Below are 13957 nucleotides of genomic sequence, written 5' to 3' on the forward strand. Positions count from 1 at the left end.
TTTGTAAAAGGTCCTATGTGAGGTGCCTCTGGACCATATGTTGACTCCACCCTTCTTTAGGCAATAGCTCCAACATGAGTCCCCAGGCTCCTTCCTGATCCCTACTCCTCCAAGGTTGTTCAAGCCCAAGACATCCAGACCCCATTCTGCAAGGGTCTCAGCTGCCAGCACACATCAATCAAGACACACTCATCAGGCTGGAAATCTCATGATGGTACCTTAGCATGTCTCCTCATTATGGAAACTTGAAACTTGCTCCTTACAGGCCACAGCCTAGCACCTGAGTGCAGTACCTACAGTTACTACTACTACTAGCAGAGGCTAATATCTCTACAGTCCTTGTTCCATGTCCAGCTCTTTAAACACACTCCTTACTTGGTCCAACCCTTTCTACAGACAAGAAAAACCCACAGCTTGTAAAAGATTAATTCTCCCTCCTGTTGCCTCTGCAAAGGGCCCTGGCACCCACTTCATCCCCACACTTGGACCACCAGGTAGGCAACCAGATGTTCCCACTTTAGCAAAAAAGAAATGGAGGCTGAGGAAGGTGAAGCACATGACAAGATCAAAGCTGACAACACAAGCAGCCGCACTGTGACTTGGGTCCTGTTCCAACTGCCCTGCCCTCTGATGAGCTCTCCCACTCTCCTCTAAACCTGGTGGCCCTTCAGAAAGCTGCTCCCAAACTCACACTCATGTGGAAGAAAGGGGAAGGACTGGGGACAAGGACAAGGGAAGCCAACCTGTCAACTGTCGCAGCCCTTCCCCTGATGTCCTGACACCCTCCCGGCCCGCCTGCCACTCTGGTCACAGCAAGACACTCAACCCACTCCGCCTCCCCACTGGATCATTCCACAGAGCACGGCCAGACACTGACGGACTCTGAAGTGATTACTTCAAACAAGTTCCCATTGGACCAAGATGTCTGGGGAAAAAAAACAGCGCCTCTCCCCACACCTGGAGAGCAGGTGGCCTCGGCATGTGTTTCCGCCTGCCTGAAGGCGGCGCTCCTGAGGCAGACGTGAGCCAGCCGCAGGGATGCGCACTCTGCCTCTATCCTCTCTCGCCCTGTTGCCTCTCCTGTGGGGCCCAAAGGAACCTGAAGCACTGGAGCTAGAAGGCACAACCATTGTAGGGCCAGAGGTACAAAATGTCCCCTTTAGAGGAGTCACACAGTCACAATTCACAGACTCAAGGCACACCCCACCCACTGCTCTGGGGTGCTCTGCAGTTTGGACTCTGAACCTAAGCCATGGTACAAAATCTGAGCCAAGGCAGCACAAAGTCTATTTCTTCCCATGTCTGTGAGTATGTGTGTCGCCGAGGATGGAACCCCAGCCCCACTGTACTCGACCACTGAGCTATATCCCCAACCCTGAAAAAACCTGTTTGCTATGAGTGCTTACAGCCTTCTTCCCCACCTGCCCTTCCCTCTAAAGAAAGAAGACCTAGATGTTTAGGCAGCTTCTGGCCCCCCCTCCTTTCCTGCTGAAATCAGGTAAAGTTGGAGAAGAAATTCAAGAAATAACAAGCTGGTGTCAGAGGTCAAGCTTGTGTCAGAGGTCAAGCTGGTGTCAGGGGTCATGACTGCCAACATGGAAACCTGGCCCACAGGGAGTTAAAAAAAATTTTTGAATTAGTGTCCAACAGTTAAAACTCTGATTTCTCACTAAGATTCAGACTTCTCTTGACAAACTCAAGAGATCTGTAAACTTGGGCCCCCATCTTGCATGCTTTCATTTAACTATGCGCCTAGTCCCATTCCAAGAGCTTGAATTCTGGGGTGAACAGGGCAATAGAGGTCACCGCTCTTGAGAAATAGTTCTTCAAGGAGTCCCTGTGCAGGCAGGTTCACTCCAGTCTGCCACAGTCCCCACCATTCCCCACTATCCACCTGCTTTATCATCCTTACCTGGCCACGGAGTCTGTGACCTCGTCCACGTCTGATTAGAAAGGGCAGAGAGTTGAAGCAAATGTGACAAAATGCTAACTTCTTTTTAATCCGTGGCAGGCGCAAAAGTGTTTGTTGTATTATGCTGTTTTGGTGTGAACATTTGAATCACTTTTTTTTCCAATTCAAAAATAAGAATGAAATTAAAGACAGTTGCTTGCAGCCTAGGAGGGTGAAAGAAATCAAAGCAAGCCAAGGCTGTGTTCAGAATGGCTTTGGAAAGTTTAGGGGGAGGGAAAGAAGATGTGGCGCTGCCACCCTATTCCGAGGGATATTGAGAGAAAGGGAAGAGAAATGAAGAAAAAGCATTTTTTAAAAGTTTTAAAATGTGTGTGTTAGGAATAAACACCCCTTTGGCATTTTTCAAGTGGTTTTATAAAAGATTTAAATTATTTTCCATGCTTTTCACATGCCTGTCTTCTGTTTCTTTTGAATGTAACTCTATGGGACGGGTATGGGGAGAGAATGTCAATAATGCTTGGCAAGTACTATGACAGGAAATCCAAGGTGCTGTGGGTAGCTCTTAGAAGGGGCACCCCTTCTGATCCAAAGAACGGGCCCCAGGGAGGAAGCCCTTACACTGAAAGGAGGATGGGTAGATGTTAAGACAGCACAAGGTGGAAGGTGATGTGAGGAAGATGCAGAGCGTTCCAGATGGTGGGCATCACTCCTGGGAAGGCTTGGAGGGCAGACACTAGAATCTGGAAGTGGTTGGGGTGGCAGGACAGAAAGCCTGCAGCAGGGATTAAGAGGAGATGGGGCTGAAGTTTGGACAGGGACCCTGGCAAAGCTTCGGGAGCTATAGACAACTTGTGGGTCATGTCCTGTGGGACAGGACAGTAGTGTGGTCAGTTTGTATTTCAAAATATGCTTCTGTCTGTTCTATGGGAAATGGATCAAAATGGGTCAAATGGGGACAGGGAGACTAGGAGACTACTGGCATAGATCGGGCATGAGATAATGGTGACTTTGGCTGAATTACTCTCCAAGGAAATGGGAATGCTTGATGCCAAACACATAGCAAATGGCAGGCAAAGTGAAGGGTCAATTTAGCACCATGTCCCCAGCACCTAGCATGCTCCTGATGCTCAGTGTAAAAGAATAATAAGTATTTACTGAAGGCATCAATAAATGAATAAAAGACCTAAGGAACAAACAAGTAAACCTTGGCATATAAATGTCAACTTTATTATATCTCATCCCTCCTTTGCACAACTTTTTTTTAAAAAGTGACTACTGATTTCTGAAAGCCAACTATGTACCAAGCAACAGTATTATATTGCTCACAGATGTCATCACCATATCATCTCTAGGCCTCACAAACTCTTTCAGCTCAGGTATTATTCCCACTTTGCAGAAAACAGAAATGCTAAGCAGCCTACTCACATTCACTTGGTGAATAAAGAACTGAATTCCCACCCAGGCATGTTCTACCCATACCTCCTAGATTCTCAGAATGACCCCTTCCAGGTCAAGGTGCCCCAGTGCCCAGATCCTCCATGCCTATTCCCCAACTTTGTACCACAGGACAAAGGGAGCAGCTATGGAGTGAAAGGAAAGTCAGAAAGCAGAAACCTGAAGTTCCTGAATGTCATCATCACCAACAAACATTTAGTAAGCATCTACAGTATACCACTCTGTGCTGAACAATAAGGACACCAAAAACCAGAGAGATACCCTGTCTTGGAGGAACTCGAGAGTCCAGTGGGGAGGAGGATGACTGAGGAAGGGGTCAGAGTCTTGTGAGACCATGTGCAGAGGCTCAGAGTCATGAACCAGTTAAGCACATCAAGTGCAACCAGGTTGCAGAGTGTGAGGGTAAGAGTGGAAGATGAGTGGAAACATAAGTGGGTGACATCTGAATTGGCTCATAGTGATAGGGACAAAGAGAAGGGGACAGAAGTTAAAGATGCTTCAGTGGTTGGTTAGATGGGATAGTGAACACTTAGTTGGGGATGAATATCCACATGGAGGTACTAGAGAATCTAGGCTTTTCAGTCCTCCAGTGGCTCCATGTCCCTGGTTCCAGTATGGTTGCTGGGATAATTTGTTGTTACCCAGAGCCAAACAGTCCCTCAGGAGTAGACCAGTAGGGGACAGAGAAAGCACTCTGTCTCTGCCCCAACTCCCTCTTCAACATGCAGAAGATCCTGCTTCCTTTTCTTCTCTTCTTACCTGTCAAAATTCACAAATCTGATCAACCCACTTGCCCCTCAAACCAAATAACTCCATCTTTGGCTAAATAGAGAAGAGGAGATCGAGGATTTGAAGAGACACTTATTTATCTCTTTACCAGACAGTCTAATGAATAATTTCATGTTTGCAAAAGCTCATTTTGAAATTTGAAGACAAGAGATATATTGCCAAGGCGGCTCTAATACTGCGACATTAATTTTGCACTGAAAGATTTACTCAAAAATTAGATTTTACAATTTTAATGCCTCCATTCTTTTCTTTAAATAAGCTGTGAAATACAGTTAATTAGACTTAAACCCTGGAAGCTTAGACGTTTGAGCTTTGGTGTAAGCTACAAAAGAAAGCAAGCTTTTTCACTTGCAAATTAAATCTAAATTCATTACACGCCTAAACCTATACCACTTGCAGAAATCCTACTGGGTTGAGGAAGGGTCTCCTTGAGGCTCCAGATGTCTCCCTCAGAATCCTGGCTGCGGAGAAGGATTGAAAAAATGAAAGGAGAGGCACAGACTGGGGCTAGAAAAGACAGCATCTGACAAAGTTGTCTTGAGCAATGTTAGTGTATTCTTTGACACACCGGCTATGAAATTTGCTTGGGAGAAAAAAAGGTTCCATGCTCAAAATTACTAGGGAGATATTGCATATCCTGCTCCCTTCTTGGAAAGTCTTAAGGTTCCAAGAAGTAAAATGTAAAATAAATAAGCAAACAAACAAACAAAAAATGACTGTTAAACTTTGTTTCATCAGAATTTCCCAAGCATATTTGTCCCTAAATCCCCAAAACACCTAATGCTTAGGTCTGTACAGTGTTCTGTGGAAACTGATCTTCACTGGACTCTTAACAATTCCCAAGACTACTTCCTCCTTCACAGATGTGATCTCGGAGACCCAACTCAAACTTGCTGTTCTCTTCCATGTTGATATTTTCAATGCGAGTTATTAAAAAAAAAAAAAAAAAGTACACACCTAGTTACAAAATACAAAGTTGAATTCATATAGGTTGAGGAGTTTGGGGGTCTAAGGTAGATACAGTACAGGTATTCAGCTAAGTGATTTGGCCTACCTGATACAGAGAAACAAACAATTCAAAGCTGTAATAAAGTCCAGGGACCTTTAAGTCCCACAGTCCCACCTAATGCTACAATCCTTCCACAAAACCTGTGACCGCTTCATGCAGTACTTGAGCACTTTGCCTGGGGACTCACTGCTACCTGGACATCCATCTAATTCTGACTTCACATATAGATTAAAGGCTATTTTCTTGTAAGACCTCACTAGGCTGGAATACAACTTGTACAGGATGCTGCCAGGTAAGCTGCAAATTGACTGGACAAGGGATTCCACTCCTGGAAATCTCCACTACTTCTCCATCCTGCCTACATTTCTGAATCAAAGAGATTTATCTACCAGTGTGTGTCAGATTCCATGGCCAAACCCCTTTCCTGGGTCTACTGCTTCCTAACCCTTTGGAAACCAAGGACCCCACTGAGAAGTCAATCAAATCAATAGATCTTCTTCTAGGAATTGTCCAATATTAGAATCTTCTTCAACACCTTGAACTTGGTCCACTGGTCTTGTCTGTGTGACATCCTAATGGAGGCATCTTGATCTGATTGTCAGTATTGGCCAAATCTAACCAACCCAAAAGATGTTAGGAAATTTGCCAAATGTCAGCTTATATAACTTCAGGGGTGCCCTTTTCAGGACACTTTTCTGCCCACTGTCTATTATAAGTATTTCAGACATAATTCATCTTTGGAAAGTAATAATAGAAATGATAACTGTGTTAGCTTTGTATCACTGTGACCAAAATACCCAACAAGACCAACTTAGAGGAGGAAAAGTTTATTTTGGATCACAGTTCCAGAGGTTTAGGCCATGGTCAACTGAATCTATTGCTCTGAGCCCAAGCTGAGGCAGAACATCATGGTAGAAGGGCATGGTGGAGGAGTGTTGCTCCACTCATGGTAGCCAGGAAGCAGAGGGAGAACGGGGACAGGGCCAGAAGAAAGATGAATTCTTCTAGGCACACCCCCAGGGACCCACCTCCTCCAGCTTTGCCCCACCTGCCTAAAACTAGGATGAACTGATTAGGTTATAGCTCTCATTATCCAATCATACAAGCATTCCTGCATTAATACAGGAGGTTTTGGGGGACACTTCATATCCAAACCATAAAAATAACAATAATAATAATTCTTTCTTTTACAGTTTGTAAAGTGCTGGCATAAACTTGAATTTGACCCTCACCATGGCCCAAGTCATAAGAGTTATCTTTTGTTTTTGACAAAGATAAAAATAAGTTCAGAAAAGTTGGATGACTTACCCTAGTGCCAGAACAAAGAGATAAGGTCCCTGAGTCCTAGTTCAGTATTCTCATAAAATACCACGCTGCCTCCAAATTAGAAACCAAAATTCTACATTTTCACATAGTACCCCTGGTCCTTGGCATCATGGAGGGAAGGCAGGGTATATTCTTTGAAGTACAAGGGAAAGGACTAACAGGTTATTTTGTACATGACAGGATTAAGAACAATTCTTTAGATTTTAAAATACCAGTTTTTGACACTGACTCCACTATTTGCCAGCCATGCAACTGTGGGGAATGTGTTTCACCTTTGGAATTAAGAGCGTAACGGAAGTCATGGAGCTCATGGAAGGGCTAAATGGGATAACATACATAGCATGCTTGGCACATGGTACACACTCAACAGATGTTAGACTAAAAAGGAACGTGGGCCAGGGAAGCCAAAAAAGTTTTCCTGGGAGAGGTAAGATCTAAATTGGGTTCGGGAAGTAGTTGTGAGTATGTGGAAGATAGAATGAGGCCTATGGAAAGGTATCCAGGCAGAAAATTGTAATGTGCATCAGGGATGGAGAAGGTTATAAATAAGTTACAGTCTTAAATAATACATGTTGCATGGGTGGGGGGAGCAAAGAGTGGGAAATCAGGGAGATTGGGCTTTAGACTTTGGACTTCATTCTGAGGTCAAGGGAAATCACTGAAGGATTTTGAAATGGATAGTGAGGTAGGATGATAGTCAATGACAACTGGAAGTGGAGCATGACTCAAGACTAGAGACAACCCTGGAGGATATTGCAGTGGCCTGGGGGACAGAGATATACACTAATCTCTTTCCTCTTATTTGACTCTAGCGGAGTTCCCCACCTTGTTCCAAATCTCCAGGTTCCCTTCTCATCCTTCCCCAGAGTTTATCAGGCAGAATCACTAGACATCTGTGATGGACCCTGTTCCAAGATTCTTACTCTGATGTTTTGGCTTGTGACATAGTTCCAAACTGCTTGAGATTGTTCTTCCTGGCCTGAATTGCCTCCTTGGGCACTGGACCCCTATCCTTGGGATCTGCCCACCCCTGCTATAACTCACCATGCTGAAAATAGCAGCATGATAGGTCTGGGAATGTAGCTCAATGGTAGAGCACTTGCCTAGAATTGCATGAGGCCCTGGGTTCAATCCCCAGAACCACAGGAAAAGGAAGGAAGGAAGAAAGGAAGGAAAAAAGAGAAAGAGGGGGAAGTAAGGGGAGGAAGAAAAAGAAAGATGGAGGAAGAAAAGAAAAGAAAGGGGCAATATGACAGTAGCACAGCCTTCAGGGAGCTTCTGCTCCAGCACACGGGAAAACCATGTAAAAGAATGACTAAGATTCAAGGACTAAATGATTCAAAAAGCTGGCCATAATTGTTCTCACTAACTGCTATGGCTCTTCTATTTTATTTTAAATCAAAGAAGTCTTCACGGGTCTCCATCTCTTTGACCGATATGACTACTTCCATCGGTGCTACAGGTCTGTGTAGGTCCTACTGCTGGGGGATGTGGTCTACCTGGCTTTCCACCCCTGGCTCTAGAACTTCTGTTTCACCTCTGCATGCTCCAGGTACCTGCTTGGGTTTTTCTTAACCCAGGTCATGACTGCTACTCCACCAGCCATCTAGGCATATCTCCTCCATGATTTGCAAATGCACCCACAATGGGATTGGAAGGAGGGAAAACTTTTTGAGGAAAACAAAAGAAAAAAAAAAGGGCTATAAAAAGAAACATGTTTGCATAGTGCTCATTTCTGATTGCAAACTTAGCATTTGGCAAAACATTGACTTAGCCAGCACAGCATGCAAGGTCCCCAGGCCCTTGGTCTCTTCATTTCAACCTTTTCTTCTCTGAATACTTAAGAGATACTTGGATTTTACATCAAGCACAACAGGGCTGGCTTTCTTCCAGGTACTGTGGGATCGTTATTACATTTTTGAGCCTACTTTGTCTCTAAATTGTGTTCCTTGATCACCCTATTGGACTAAAGCTGCTACTCTTACACCTCTTGGCTCTGTTCAGCATGGACATACTCCTTGGCATGCAGGTTTCTGTTCATGCTCCAGCCTGGGCCTCTCTGCACTAACCCAAGAGTCTTGTTTCCATTCAAGACTATTGTGTTTTGAGTCTTGAATATCTCCCAAAGGCTCGTGTGTTGAAGATTTGGTCCCCAGCTCATAGTACTACGGGAGGTTGGAGGAACCTTTAGGAAGCAGAGCCTAACAGAAGGAAGTTAGGTCATTGGGGGTGTGCCTCTGAATGGGGTATTGGACCCCAGGCCTGTTTTCCAGCCACCATGAAATAAGCCTGCCTCCCCTGTCATACATTCTGCCATGATGTACTATGACTCCACAGGCCCAAAGTGATAGGACCTACTGATCATGAACAGAAACCATAAGCCAAAATACATCTTTCTTTTAAGTTGATTCTTTCAGATATTTTGTCACAGCAGTAGAAAACTGACTAAAACAAAGACCCTCCTGATTAGGCTGAAATAGTCCTTTCACCCACACACTCCTTTTGCTATGTGTTTGCTGACTGCACGGCACCAGTTAAAACTTAGTCTCTTCCTTAGGATGCTCAGCTTCTTCACCCCTTGTTTATCCATGCCATGCTCTCATGGAATTCCAGGATGCCTGGAGAACTGACAATGTGGCTGATTCACATTGTCACCTTCCAAGGATCAGAAACAGACACCACATCCCTTTCTGCATGGAAATCCCACTCCTTCTTTAAGTCCAGCCTCCACTCTCCTTGGATCAGCAGAGTCATCCTGTCTATAGAGCAACAAGTTGACAATTATAATAGCACCCTAAGCACCCTTCCAGCCTCAAGCCTTCCCCTACCTGTTCTGTATTCCACAGCTTAGTGGGAGAAAAGAGCTTTCCATGGAGCACGTCTGTGTCTCTCCCCAGCTTCAGACTCCCAGCAACTCCCATTGTTCTCATAGATAGCCTGCTGCAGACAGCGCCCTGCGTAAAGCATTTCCCATCTGCCTTCCCAGCCTTACCCATGCACTCCCCACCCCACAACTGCCCTCCAGCCATTTGAGTTGGAAGGTCCGAAATGTGCCCTGTTCTTCAGTAGTGCCTCTGCCTCCTGCCCACTCCCTTCATAAATGTAGCAAACTCTGTTCAACCTCCAACTCAAACATTGCTTCCACCAGGAAACCCTCTTTGACCTCTCAGACAGAGGCAGCCACATTACTCTCTATGGATTCCATAGTGCTGCCTTTGAACCTGTATTACAAGACAATGGCTTTCTATAATTATGTATGTTCTTTCTCCCAAGTCATAGAATTGTAGCCAAGAGTTCAGACTCGGAGTCTAACAGAGCAAGGATCAAATTCCAGCCTCATCATTTACTAGCTGCGTGCCTGTAGGCCAGAACAGATCTTAGTCTCAGCTCCCTCCTGTGTAAAATGGTAATAAGGATAATAAGATCCACCTTATAAGGTTGTTGTCAGACTTAAGTAAGCGAATGCATATAAATCACATTGTCTGGTATAGAATAAGCAGCCATTCAGTGTTGGCTCATTTGATTTTAGACTCAGTGACCCTATGTTCTTACCACATAGGAATAATAATATTTATCTAGCATTTGCAAGCACTGCTTGGATCAACTCATTTAATGTTCATAATAACTACATGAAGGTGCCATTTTGCTGTCTTCATTTTGCTGATGAGAACACAAAAGCAAAGATCCTAACTTGCCTAACTTTGTGATGGAAATCTGGCTCCAGAGTCTTCTAACCTGTCATACACCACTGTCTTTATGTATCCATCCATCCATTCAACTTTGTATCCTTAGTGCCTCCCACAGACTCAACACATCATGAGTTCTCTGATGTGATTGTTGACTAGCGACAAACAGAGATTCCAAGCACAGAGAGGCAGGCTCTCCCTGTTGTCTACTCTCCCGGCTGCTCCACGCTTTCTGGTAAGTCTTGACTCAGAAGCCCCAGTGGGAGTGGACTCCCAGCCTCCTAGCTCTTCAGTAAATGGAGCAGCCTTCCCATTGACTAAGGAAGAGGAGGAAGGCTCCTTGCCGGTCCCCGCACTCCCAGTCTCTGCTCTACCTCAGAAGACCCCTGATGCCCGGAATCGTCTGCATGAAGAGAGGAGGAAGAGAATGTGAACCTTGAACAGGAAGAGATAGAGAGAGCACTTGACTAATCAGCTGCATATTAAATTCTGACGTTTGAACCTGATGGAATCCGAGTGGGGCTGGGTAATGAATTAATCCCAGGGAAGAAGACAGGTCTGCTGTTCCTCTGCTATTAGCAGCCTGCTGAGAAGAAAGAACTGCTGAGCTGACATGTACCACAGAGTTTGTTCCCCCCACCACCTGGCTCCTTTTGGAACCTCCCTGGTGTAGCCCAGCACATGATGGGCGTTCCATGTGCATTTACCCATGAAGATACCAACTGAAGAGTAGATCACTCCTCCCAGGTCTGGGAGAGTAGGACTAAGCCTCCTATGATTCTGTACTCCAGTGAGTAGTCCCCAAATCTCTTAAAAGTCATTTTGCCCAGGTCTATGCCTTTGGGTCCCTATCCTGGGGTCACAGATCAAAGTATCTTCTATCACTAGATCACAAAGAAAAGGTGGTCATCAATTTCATTGAATTTATAGCTCTCTCTAGCTCTCTCTCTCTCTCTCTCTCTCTCTCTCTCTCTCTCTCTCTCTCTCTCTCTCACACACACACACACACACACACACACTCCTACCTTCCTAAATCCATCACTCTCCCCTCAGTCTCTCTGGCTCCCCACATTCTTAGCGACACCAGATCTGGGGCAGTCACAGCATGGAACTGGCACAAATCTTCAAGAGAAAGACGAGAGAGAAGGAGCAACAGAGAGGCGTCCCTGCAACCCCAGCATTCTCCTCCCGAATGGGCCATCTCTAACCCCAGGCCACAGAATTCATCGCTCACTCTGATTCACTGGGACAGTTATTTTATATTATTAAAATAAGAGATTATCATCACCACCAATCTCCATCTCCTTTCCAATCTCATCTGAAAAGCAGGCATTGCCTCCTGCTCCCGGACCCCTAATTCTTTCTGCCTCGGCTGTTAAATCATTTAACCTGGCAAAGTGTCAGGAGATGCATTTTACATGAGAGACACGAGGCAGGATAAATCTGGGCTGACTGCAGTGTCTGAAAAGAAATATCAGAGGTGTGGCCAAGGGTCAGAGGAGGCTTGGATGGGATGCAAAGTCAGGGAGGGCGGGGTGCTCCCTCTTCCCTCCTGCTTAGGCAACAAGGGAGCCAAAGCCTGATCCCTGTTTGCAGAGAGGCAACTAAAATCCCAAACAGAATAGAGTAATGAGGGCCAGTGAACATCACACAATTGAACTTCCCTGGACCTCCAGGATGGAGCATCACCACGCATGCACTCACCAAGCAATGGGACTCAGGTTGGTCCCAGAAGACAGTATTCAACTTGATCCACTCAAAGCTGGGCTGCAGAGTTTGGCACTGATGGGGTTCTCTAAGAAAGTCTGGGCTGTAGACCCCCAAGCATAATTCTCTGGATTTAGGAATGAGGAAACCAAAGCCCAAAGAAGGGCAGAGACTTAGGCAAGGATAAGAGATAGTAGCAAAAACCACAGCTTGCATCCAGGTTGGAATCTAGTAATCCTGGCCTCTGACCCATTGGGTTTAAGATTGGTTCTGACCCTGCCCAATGCTGTACATTTAACTATTTGTGACTTATAAATGACAACTCTGGCTACTTGGCAGACAGTGTGAGAACACAGGGAGTCAGGTACTCACTTTACCAAGTTATATTGACAGTCTTCCATGTGCCAACCCTGGCAGACACAAATATGGCCCAAACATGGTCCTGACATCAAGGAGCTTAGGGTTACACTGATAACTACATCAAGTGATGTCTTGAACCCTGAGTTCAAGACAGAGCAACCAATGGCTGTGAGCAATGCTAGACATGTCCTCTTGGGATTATAGGTTCAGAATGTAATTTTCCATGTGATTTATCAATCAAATGGAGATCTTTGCAAACCACTGTACAAGAGTTCTGCAATGCTTAAGTTCCCTCAATTTTGAGGTTGCTTATTTCTCGTATGACCTAGAAAGGTGACACAACATTAGCACAGCTGTAAGAGGCCATTCAAGTTGCCCTAGGACATTTGGCATGGAGATAGAAAGTCCTGGTCTCATGCTCAAGGATCCTGCTTCTGTGATGTCATGCTTCCCAATTAGGCCCCCTGTACTTAGAATGCACCAACCTCTCCAAACAGAGTTGCCAGACTTAGCAAATAAAAATACAGGATTCCTGGTTAAACTTGAATTTCAGATAAACAATAAATAAATTGTGTAACATAAGTATGTCCCAAACATTGCATAAGATATATGAAAATTACCCATTGTTTTTCTAAAATCCAAATTTAAATGAACATACTGTATTTCATCTGGGGAAGGGAGAGGAAACCACTTAGAAATTGGACATACCTGACTCAGGTAAGAGAAGTGGGAACTTGGGTACCAGGGGAAGTGCCTGGAGCCCAGTGGGTGTCCTTCAGCTCCCAGGGGAGGCTGGGCCCTCCCTCCAGCATAGCCTCTCCCACCCCAACAGCAACTTGAGCAGCCTCTTGCAGCTGTGCTAACTAGAATGCTCTTCCACAAACAACAGATTAATTGATTTAAAACTTTTAATGCCAGATGCTTGGTGGAAGCATTTTAATAATCCTCGAGTCAGAATTAATCATGTCTCCTGATCTTTAAGGAGGGCAGTTATTAAATCCTGCAGAGGCAGAAGATGGGGAGGGGGGAGGAAGAAGCTGTTTTTCCTGGGTCTTCTTCACAGCTCTGCTGTAATTAAGAGTTCTGGAGCCCACCTGGGGGTACAGATGGGGCACAGAGGCAGGGCGTGGTCTGTCTGCATGGCCCCTGAGAGACAAGAGCTTAATTTAGCCCTGATGCTTCTCAGTCCAAGGCCAGAGGTCCAGGAACCCAGAACATTGGCTTAACTCAGGACAGGAACACTTTTATCCCTGGGAATGGACCTCTTCTGGAAAATTCTTCTTCTCCCTCCCTTCTTACTTACCTAGAACTTCTGAAAAATCCACTTCTCTGAATTTTGAGGTGAAGAAAAGGAAAAAGTCCCCTTTCATGAAATCAGGGATTTCTCCACCCATCATGCTGCCTTTCTGCTCCCCACATCCCTTTTGTGGTCTCAACACCTGTTATTTGCCTCTGCTATAGTTTGAGTATGGTTTGTCCCCTCTGAAACTCATGTTGAAATCTGGCCTCCAATGTCACAGTGTTGAGGGAACAGGTGAGCGGCTGGAGAGAGGTATCTGGGTCATGGAGGCCAGGCCCTCAGGAATGGAGTATTGCTTTTCTCACAGGAATGGGTTAATAATGCCAAGAATTCAGCCCCTTTTTTTTTCTCTTCTGCAAGGACTGATTTGACCCTTACTTTCCTCCATGAATTGAAGCAGAACAAGGTCCCCA

Source organism: Sciurus vulgaris, assembly GCF_902686455.1.
Source record: "Sciurus vulgaris genome assembly, chromosome: 11".
NCBI lineage: Eukaryota > Metazoa > Chordata > Mammalia > Rodentia > Sciuridae > Sciurus > Sciurus vulgaris.